Raw genomic sequence first — 11,711 nt, 5'->3', positions numbered from 1 at the left:
GGAGAGGAGAGGAGAGGAGAGGAGAGGAGAGGAGAGGAGAGGAGAGGAGAGGAGAGGAGAGGAGAGGAGAGGAGAGGAGAGAGGCAGGCAGATTATTTTTATGGGGGAAAAAATAAACTCCTTTTACATATTATGATACCTGTTTTATTGCCTTTGCCTTCTCAGTCCATGCTCTGTATGTTGCTCTTGACAGTTAATCAAAATCAAGCAACAAATGTCTTAATCTTTTATGTTTATTTAGCCATACAGTCCAAGGTGGTGACCCAGCACCTTGGGTAGCATTACTGAGATGGTTTTTTTTACATTACATGTTCAAGTATTTTATGTTACCTTCCTGTTATTTTCACAAAAAACAGCCTCTCCTCCTTCTGTTTAGGAAAAAATAATCCAAATGAGCTGCAAAACTATGTCCCTGCTTCCAAACAATTAGTGAAACTTTAATGTGAGTAAACATGCCATCATAATCAAAGCTGTGTTTGTGATCTAACTGGATAATAATTCACTCACTAATATCATCAGCTCAGAATGAACATCAGCATAAGTATTGTTGGTGCAGGTGTAACTTAATGAATTCAGGCTCATTTTATCTGGCATTTAGTTGCTTATATTGGTGTTGGCAGCATTAGGTCCCCCAATTTTTCATAACGAGCAACACCATTAAACTGTCACAGAGTAACATAAATCAGAGATTTTCCTTAGACCCCATAAAACAACTGACAAAAATGTTATGGTTGCCAGATTCACTGTGTGCTTTTATACATCCAGCAAACAGAACTGATTATAACCCTTTTTCTCTGGCTACTATTTTTGCTCTTGTTTCAATAGTGTATGAAAATCTATGTGAAAATTTAAGTAGGGTAGCCTGAAGAACTCACTGTCAAAGGCATACAAGTGATAGTAGACTCCTGAACACAGCGCAGGATCTCTGCTTGTATTTTTCTCTGCTGCACTGGACACATATTTTAGTCAAGTTAAATACACAAACAATGAGGTCAGAAGAAAGTGTGTGATTGCAGAGTCGTGTCACGAGCCCATTTGGAACATCTTGGGTTGTGTGATTGCATGTAATTGATAATCACATGCGGACATGCCTCAAATGCTCACCTCTTGATTTAACCTATTGACACAGGTCTGTATTAAGTCACTGAAGACTGAAAAGCAAGAGAGGAAATACTAGGGAATAGTATCCTTTGGTGTTTTTCAGGAGGTGATGTTATTGTTCGTTGTTCATTATCAGAGGAAAAATTATTTTCATTGTTCATTTAATTGGTGTCACAATACATTTTATAATAGTATGTGTAAAAATATTTCATAACTTGTACCTTGCAGTTGAATTTCCCATTTTTCACTTACTAAAGAACCACCTAATCCTAATTTGACACCCTTCAGTGACAGAATATTATGTTACACAGCTCTCCTTGCTCTCACCATTGTGAGAATAAACTCTGCCTGACCTGCCACAGAAAACTGAGAAAAATCCATCTGTTTCAAAAGTGACAAATTACACACTGCTTTTCATGTTTCATGCATTAATATGCTTTTTCAGCCCCCTGTAGAAACTTTTAAGATGCTCATTATCAGCAAAATGGGAATAAATTCAGCCATTGTTCCATAGGTGCAGACAATTAAAATAATGTCATTTGCCCACAGTGACATTGCACCAAGCTGATGCAAGACATCTGAAAAATAATTACCTTCGTATCAGGTATTTGTTGTCATTTGCCAGCCAGCTATAGGATCTGAAGAATAGGATGAATGCTTCAAGCCTGTTTTAATCAAATGGCTGTCAGAAAATGCCCAAAACAGAAATCTTCACTGCTTTTATAAACACTTTTAAATTAACATATGAATAAACTGCATATTTGAATTTTCACCAACACAACTGTTTCCCCCAGGAAATCACAGTTAAAAGCTGAAGTGAATGTTCCTTTAGAAAGTGCTCTTTGTTTATAGAAATAGTCATAGCAGTTAATGGTTGGCAAGACTTCAAACTTAGAATCACATTACATTGGTAATTTTAACTTTGTCATCTTAAATAGATCCAGTTTGGATGTATGAATACAAGCAATGTAGGACAGCCCTCAAAGAACTGCCTTTAAGCGGGCTTTATTCTATCCCATGAAGCTTTGTAATTCCTTCTGTTATTATTAATAGCTGTTAAGTGCTGACAGCATGCTTGGCACTGAATGAAACGCAGGAGCAGACATGGTTCTTGTTAAGGGTGGCCTTCGGGAGGTCATTTACTGTAACAACAACAACAACTTTGTTGGAGCAGTAACTCCCTAGCACAGCTGCAGCTCGGGTATCAGGAGGTGTCGCTGTTTAGACGAAATAGTGTTGTGTACGTACTGATATGAGTCCTTTGCTGATATGAGTCCTTTCACACGTTAATTTTTTCACAGCTAGCTAACAAGGTTATCAGCTGAGCAGGTAAGACATTAAACTATAGGGACAGGCCAAGCAGTTAGGGCATGACAGGTTCGGGATGCTGGGATGGAAGGACAATCCTCTGCTGCTAGATCTTGTGGCAGGTTCAGACACAGGATTAAAGGAAACAGTAGAAAATGACCAGCAAGAATTTCAGGCAGAGGGACCTTGAAGATGTCTTGTATAGATGGCTTTCTTTTGAGCCAGGAACTGTTGAAAAATAGTGCTGAAGGAATGGTGTGGAAGACAGCTGCAGACCTGGACTCCTAACAGAGAGCTCCTGAATCCCTGAATCCTCCTAGGGGGAGCTGAAGCACCAGAGCAGAACAATTTCTGCTCTTCTGCTGCAGGTAAATCTGGCATGCCCAACAGACACCGTCTGTCAGGAGTTACAGAGACACTGCCCAACTCCTGACCTTCAAGGTCCTATTAGATTTAGCTAAGCCAAGATGAGAGCTCTGCTGCATCATCACATGTGGAGGGTAGAAGAGAAGGAAGAGAGGCAGTGGCACCAAAACTCACCAAGTTCACAATCCATGATGTATGTGAGCCAGGAGCTTTGCAGTGACCTGGTCAGGTGCTTATCCAGTGCCCAGAGCAGAGGAAAAAGTGACTTACTGCTCCCCAAAGATGACTGACTCCCCAGAAATGTCCTTGCTGAGCCTCCCCACTCCATGTGAGTAGTGCCCACATCCACCAATGTCTGACCTGACACATAAATGCCACAAAGGCAGGCTTGTCTGTCCTCTGCCTTAGTCTGGCTTCCTCTGTCTGTGCTCTCTCCTTTGGATCTGCACTAATACTTTGTACCAGTGTCCACGTAGTACTCTTGATGTTTGCAGCTAGACTCATGTTTGTGTCTTCTTCCCCAGGGCTCTGCTCTGCTACTCCAGCCATGGCCATAAACAACCTTGCATCAAGTAAGGCTGGCTGGGGGTTTCTGACCCACAAGCAGCTGGATAAAGCTCCACATAAATAGATGATGCACCATGCAGAAGGTAAGTTACCACTAGGTGTACAGATGCTGATCAATGATGATGGCAGGAGAAAGTAGGTCCAAACAGGTCAAATAGCCCTCTTAAAACTGTTTATCTTAGTTTCATTTTAATTGCCTGGATGTCTTGTTTCTTGCTGCACAAAACCTTCCCACTCCTTGCAACATCACCTACCCTCAAACAGATACTAACAAGTCTCCTCCTCTCTTTAGTGTCTGCCTCCTAACACTAATTTTAAATGCATCTGCTTTTTCAGTACCTCTGCTGCAAGCAGAAAAGCTGTCAGAAAATGCTCAATAACACTCTAAAAATACATAGTTTTAAGGTCCTCCAGCTGGGTACTCAAAAAAATATTAATTTAAAAGGCATTAGTCACTTTTGACCATTTGAGCTATATAATATATCAATTAAATGGATATTTTTAAGTTCCTAAGGAACAGTCTTGCTTTTCATACCCTCACATGCAGTGTTCTCCATGCTGTTAAAATCTGCTTTTCTGTAAACCCACTGATTCTCTTGTATTAACACTTGAGTTTGCAAAGGCTGTTCCCAGCACAGTGTTTACACCCACTTGACTGTGATGTATTTTTAAAAAGAGCTTTGGAGGGGGTGGGACAGGGGAATGTCTGCAGGAGCTGCATAAGACTGTGCAGAATGAGCTGGTTTCCGTATCATTCCTCTGCTGGGAACGTGCCCTCAGACCTCACAAAAGGAAAGTTGTGACAGGGTGATTTGCTGACAGGCAAGGCGTTTTCCAATGCATGAGAGCGATCTGAGATCATAAGTAACCCGTCCAGGCTGCTGGTCTCTGTGACTGCATTATAAGAGGGAGAAGTTCCAGCAAGGCTAGAGCTAGTTGCCTCAGGTACTGAAATCATGTAGAGGGAGCAGCATGGAGGGATGATCAAACTGTTTGAAAAGCTAGGTAAATATTCAAGCAGCTCACCCATGGTGCTACAGCTGGACTATGAAAAGTGGCACAGAATTTTTTGGCTGTGCTGCATCATGTTGCAGTGGCTATTAAATACATCTCCCCTGGCTTTTTGCACCAATATGGTGCAAATATAATCTTAGTCTATGAAAAGATACAAAGATATAAAATGCTGGCCAATCCAAAAGTGTCTCATTTTCCAGAAGATTATTATTGCAACAGAAGAAATAATATATCTGTTACAAGATAGTGAGTAGCAAGCACTTCACAGAAGGGACTGTTCTCTACATTAAAATCAGTATTTACATATCCCTGGTTTCTCCTTTACTTTCAAATAAAAATCTAAACTAAAAAACTTGTGAATGCAGGAGGTGTCTTCCTCCCCCTCACTGTTTACTGCTAATTACTGTGTGTCACATACTACTGTTCTTTAAACCCAAGGCCATTCCCTGTCTCCTCCTCAACCACGCATTCGCTTCACATATCACCTCTCACTGCTCCCTGTTTCCTTCTGAACTCCAGCACAGAGCATGCTTGGTTCAACTGTTTTTTAAACATTAACTCCTCCACCATCACACAGAAGAGAGCAACTTTGTGTATCTACCATAATAGTAGTCTCTTTATTTTTCTGCTGTGTTAGTAAATCAACCAGCATTTCACTTTTCCAATGCCATTGCAGATAAGATAGTCATAAAGGCATTTTCAAGCAGGCTTTGAGAAGAATTAAACATAGAGTTGCAAAGCATCCTAATTAAGGCACAAAATAGGTCTGGAAATCTTTATAGTACTTAATATGTCATCTTCTTCCTATCTCTTAAACCCAGTAATGTGCAAACCACCACTATATTGGAGCATTATATCTGCTATAACTTATGTCAACTTGGATCACACACCCCCTCTTTCTTAAACAATGTTTGGCAGCCAACTGAATGTGGAAACTAGACTGTTTTACATTAGCCAGAAGTACACTTAAATCATTCTTACTAAATGATTTACTGTGGATTACAAATTCTTATACAGCATTTTAAGTTAGTGATTAGGCAAAGTAATATATCACTAAAATGATTGGGTGCATATGTATTTAGCTTCTATGATTCTAAATTTCTCTTTGGTTTGGAAGACTTCCTTGAACTTATTTTCCCCAGCTGAAGGGGAAAAAAAGGAGAAAAGAGTAGAAGAATCTAACATTTCTGCCTGTCTTCTTAAACTATTGATAAAGTCAAGAGGAATTTTGTCCCTACAGAAGGGTTAGGTCATGAGGAAGCAGTAGTAAGTTGATTAGTGCTCTTCAGACAGATATTGGCAGGTGTCAGTATTGCACAGCATTTCCTTGCCCTATTGTGTCCCAGTGAGAGGAGGAAAAGCTGGATAGAGAACTATTAAGACTTTATATCAAATGGAAAAGTGAATGAACCATCTACAAAGACAAGATGTGGTGGCAGAATATAAAAACTATCTCACAGGAAAACCAGAACAGGACAAAACAAAGCAAACAAACCCACCACCAACAAAAACAACAAACAAAAAAACCTGTACTCATTCTCCATGCACAGGCATTTCTGTGGAGTTCTAAAAATTGTAGGGATCCTATGTGGAAAAAAAGGGATTTGCTGACTCTGTCTAGCAAGTGGACTTTGAAACCCAAGAGAAAGAAAGGCAGAACACACCAATAAAACATGGGCTGTTACACCAGATGCTCACAGGTGACTGGAATTCTTAAAAAGAAACTGTGACATACAATAAATTATTTGTTTAATTTATTGCTGGGGGCCAGGATCCTGCCAGTGCTGAAAGATAACAAGCAACTTTGCATTTACAACATATATGAAATAAGGAAGACAATTCCCTCTGCTCCAGGGGTAATAAAAATAAAGGAACCATTCACCAGTGCAAAGTTACTTGTGTGTGCAAATTAGGACTCATGGCTATCACCCTCTGGTTGGTTGCATGCAAACAGCTGCCCTGCTGGTTTCGCTGTTGCTGTGTGGGGCTGCAGTGGTTCATTCATTCATATGAGCCTTGTTCTTGGCACAGCAAAACCAGGCCAAATAGGCATTGCATGCTCATTTTGCCATCCATCACATCTTTCATCTGCACTTTCAGATTGCTGACAAATAGCAAACAGGATTATTGCAATATTTATTGAATTTATTAATGCCCTGAGGTCTCAAAAGCATATAGGGAATAAAAAAACCTGCCAGACATGAAGGAGTGATCTGATATTCATTATCAACTTCTGCTTGGATTTCCCTAGCCAATCCTCAAGTTTCCAACACATTCTGTAACAGATCAGGCTCCATACACTTCTCAGAGAAGTCTACCTAGGGGGCACCGCGAGGGCAATTTCTGCCATCACGATTCTTCACTAAAAGTTTCTAAAGAAAGGTACCTCTCTTTCCTTGCACCAAACATAAAGATGTTGGGTCTTCTTCCTCAGCCAATGCCAATGCTCAAGAGGTGACATGAGAATCTGGGACATGATTTCAACTCATCACACAAAGTCAATGCTACCTGTTGGCCTTAGGACAAAACTGACAACCACTGTCAATCATAAATCATAGGCACAAAGTTTTTTGGTGGAGAAGTAGATCGAAATGTATGATGTTTGGGACACGTGTCCAGGAAGAGGATTCAAGAGAAATCTAATCCTGAAGTGATCAGTGTGCAGGGATATATAGCAATGGGCAGCCTACTTGGGGTAAATAAAAATCACAGATTCTCACCCAACAAAATCTTGAGACTGCAACACAATTAAAAATGAAAGCTGACAGAAACGAGGGAAACACCAGTCTCTCTGGACTGAAATCCAAAATTCAGCCTAAATTTTCCAGGTTTCCTCTACAGTGCATGCACACCTAACAAGAGGAATAAGAGGAGGGTCTAAGCAGTTACAAGATGAGAACACTGAAGGGGCTTACAAAGAATGCTAGGGACAGGGGAGCACCCAAAATCCTATCAAGCCTTTTGCTGTTTAAGCACCTGATGGATATATCTGTAGGAAACTGGCTTTACTGCATGGGCAATATGGCCTAATACCTAATACCTCCTATGGATCATGTTGTACCTACACAGAATATGAGGTTACCTCAGATGAAGAAAATCTTATCATTAGCTATATAGTTTAAAAAAATTCTAAAGAAACAGATTGCAGCATTTTTTCTGGAAGTAGGAAGGATGGCTTCATTTCCTGAGCACAGTGACTGTTGGCTCTAACCTGCATCTGCCTTATCCATAAAAGCATCAACATTCGCTGAACCCTCATGAATAGCATCACTTGGAAGGCATAGGAGCTCTGGGGCTTTGAGTCCTCTTCTGAGATATTAAAACCAAAAGCATTAAGTTAGAAATATTAGCAGAATAGGAAGCAGGTACCAGAAGCATAATTGAGTACCTGAAAATAAAGGATCCAGAGCTGTACTCCCCTTGCACGGCCGTGCAGGTCACATTAAGGAGAGCAATGGCTTAGATGTTCTCATGACAAATGGGAAACATAGATTTAATTTTAAAATTTTCAGCCTCTGAGACTGAGAAGGACATTGAACTCAGGTATCTCACTTCTGTCACATTGTTGCATATATATAATGAGTTACATCATTCAGTCCTGTGTTTCAAGCTGGCATCTGGCAATATACTTAATCCAAAATAAATAGATCCAAAGTCAGATCTTCCTGGTGTCTCCTAGATGAGCTTAGAATTCCCCTGCTCTCATAGGTCACATAGGAAGGTGCTGGTTAGGGACAAAACTGACAAGAATTTATATTAATATTTCAGAGTGAAACTGAAGTCTCAGGATTGCATTCATTAGCCCTTGGGAAGGGAAAGAAGAAAGACTGGGTAGTAACCTTAAGCAAAATTATACAGAGGCACCCTTAAAGACAGCAAGCCCTCCTACACATCCAGGGAAGCCTGGTATTGGCCTGGACACTCTGGTTTCTGGATTTTCAACAAACTTATGTAAGAGTGATGGTCTTAGGGGTTAGAGTAAAATGATTTATAGTAGGCATGTAAATTTCTACAGATGTTATACAGCAGCCTAGTCTAGAATTTTGTGAGACCCAGTGGGCATTGAGTTCTTTCTCAGCCCTGTCTAAATAGCATTGTATACTACCCCAAGAGATTGCATAAATTGTCCAATGTTACACAACAGGACAGTGATGGTAAGACAATTCTAAGCATTAGCATATGTTGCTTCTTCTTTCAAAAAGGTGAAGTCTGGGACATAAGAGGTTTTGTATGTACTATTTCTGAGCTAGAAGAAAAGCAGTCTTTGCTAAACAGTCTCCTTATAAAGACCCAAGATACAATCATCAGAGAACTTATTTTCTTCTTCCAGCTAAGACAGCAGGATTGAGCTTTAAAGTATCTTTGTTAAACTAGTTAATAGATTATTGTCCAAAATAAACATATTTCACTAAGTGCAAGACTGTTTTTTCCTTCCTCTTTCTGTCTTTTGTTCAACTTCAGCTCAGCTATTTATGATTCATTTCATGAGCCACTAGGTTTTCTCTAAAGGCACTAAAAAGGGCCACAGCTATCAAACAGTTTTAGTGACTAGTGCCAACAAGGAACTGTTTTCCTCCATGCTATAAAGCAGGCACTGTCAATAGACTACAACCGGCAATAAACTATTAAAAAAGGAATTTATGATGGCTACTTATTATCCTCCTGAAATAATGTTGTTACAAGGCTGCCCTTTCCAGTCCTCCACAAGGATCAGATGGCAAGTGCCTAACAAAGGGAAAGGCCCAGATCTGCAGGGACTGTCTACAAAGAGTCAAGGAATTGCCCCATGTTATGTGGGCAAAGACACCACACCAGTGTTTCAGAGCAGCAGAGAAATTGTCCCATGCTGGACTTGGGCTTGTTAGAAATGAGCATTTGATTTAAGGTGGGGCCTTAATTAACTTATATCTAGGACATGTTGCATTGTTTCAAGAGCTAAATATCAAATTATGAAGGAATGTCTATTATTGTTTAGTGAGGAATTGGGAAACCACAAGGATAAAATAAGAAATGGCAAAATCTCAAATGCAATCAGATCTGCCTCTTATTTTAGATTTCTAAAACCCCCCTAACTCTAGCTCTTTTCCCTTCTTCTCCAATCCTATAACAGACTTTCTTCTTTGCTGAAATGTCTGTTTCTGTTAAGTTGACATTTGGCTATGACACTGATCTGTAATTGCTATAAATTGTGGTATGCCACTTGCATTAATAGTTACCCTATCTTACTCCAATTAATGAAATGTTGCCTTCAATAAATATTTTAGACACAATACTACAATTTAAATTTCAGTGTCATTTGGATTGACTCCTCCTTGTCTGGATCTTCATACAGTGTGCCCCTTGAATCCTCAGTATGTCAGACTGGACATGTACAGACTGTGGTCAAGGCTGAAGGCACAGCCCTGAAAGGATGTCTCCTAATAGCAAGTGGGTCTCAGAAATGACAGAGAGGGTCTTAAAGGTGTGTAGAAAGAAGAAAGGTGTGCTTTGAAGAGCTTAAGAGAAAAGAAACATTTTCATCCAGAGAAGGGAGGGCTGGGTTTAGCTGAGAATAGAATGAAAACTAAGGTGTGGCGAAATGGGATGGAATGACACCATTACTGAGATTTGGATTAAAAACAAAACAAAACAAATAGACAAAAACAATAACAAAAAACACCCCAACCAACTACTAGAACACATTTGCAGCATGAAGATTTCTCCAAGTCCTGATCACTTGCAGTAGAGTTATCGGGAGGGGGTGTTCTCCTCTTTCCCATGTTGCTGCAAAAGAGTAGTTGCCTCATACTATGTTTCTGAACAGTGCATCTGGAGGAGAGATGATATTATTCAATAGCAGATTTTATTCTGAGAATGCAACACTTATTCTCAGCAAGGGATTATTTTTAAATCCAGTTTTATTAATTTTATGAATTCCAAACAAAGAATGTACACAGCAGAAAATCATGAAATACCACGTATAGAGACCTCAGATGAAAAATAACCATTTTAATATGAGAAGTTTTTACAAATAGTATCTATATGGTAAAAGCACAGGTGAGCAAGAGTTAAACTTCTGCTGAAACTATAACACTGGCTTTGCAATGTTTTCCTTTATTATTTCTCAGCGAAAAAGACAGTCCTGCCTGTGATTGTCTCTCACTGGCTTCTTGACTTTACCCAGTTATATCCACAACTCTACAGAGAGACAAACAACTAAATACTGAGTCCATGAGAAGCCATAAATCCTGCAAAACCACAGAAGTTGCTCGCTTCAGTCTCCAAATGCCTGTTTACATAGAAGAAGAAGAAGAAGAAGACGAAGACGAAGAAGACGAAGACGAAGAAGAAGAAGAAGAAGAAGAAGAAGAAGAAGAAGAATGATTCACATTCTGTTTCTACAGCACCTTCTGCCCCTTGTGACACTCCCATGGTCTACAAGCATTCACCCAGAGAGCCGGGCTGTGGAGGGGGAGCACAACCAGTGGCTGGCCACACGGAATATTCACCCCCTCCCTATGAACCCCTGCAGTGAAATATGGTCATTAATCATTATTTGGCTCTTTTTTATCAGCATATGAATGATCTGAAGTGAAACCATCACCTTTCACTGAGCCCTGAGAGGACTGCAGCAAAAGAAAAACAAGATCTTTAAAATTTATGGTTTGGCAGCATTTTTTAAGTGAACGGCTTTGGAGGCAAGTAAAAAAGAAGTGTTTAAGTGTGCACGAACAGAGAGAACCATTTAATTAAAAGCATGAAAGAAGACTAAAGACTACGTTCATTCCTGGTTTTGGTAACATATGCCTATCCTATAATTGCCTGTAAATAGCCACTGCAAAAGCAGCTCGGATTAGTGGGTTTTCTGGATGAGGGATGGAAACTCTGGCGAGTTCAGCTGTCGAAATCTTACATGAGCTAGTACTGTATGGGGATGGTGCGGGGGGAGCGGGGTGAAAAGGGGAGCGGTGGGTAAGGGAAATTAAAAACAAAAACAAGCCCAAAAAACCCCCCTAAACCTATAGAAACTCCGCCTTGCAGGGATATTTTTCTAATTATCACCTTGGCAAGATATTGTTCCGTGCTTCCAAAGCCAAGTTCTCCCTCACCAGCACGGGTTTTGCACTCTCACAAATGTTCTCCTCTTCTGTCCCTTCCTCTCTCGCTCCCTCCCGATATTGTTCCGTGCTTCCAAAGCCAAGTTCTCCCTCACCAGCACGGGTTTTGCACTCTCACAAATGTTCTCCTCTTCTGTCCCTTCCTCTCTCGCTCCCTCCCTACTTTCCTCCCTCCCTCCCTCCCTCCCTTTCTCCCTCCCTTCCTCTCCGATCTTTCCACGGGTTTGTACAGATCACCCACAAAAATGCCCCCGGGTG

The sequence above is a fragment of the Geospiza fortis genome, unplaced genomic scaffold (genome assembly GCF_000277835.1).
Source record: "Geospiza fortis unplaced genomic scaffold, GeoFor_1.0 scaffold246, whole genome shotgun sequence".
NCBI classification, from domain to species: domain Eukaryota; kingdom Metazoa; phylum Chordata; class Aves; order Passeriformes; family Thraupidae; genus Geospiza; species Geospiza fortis.
This window is presented reverse-complemented; position numbering follows the sequence as displayed.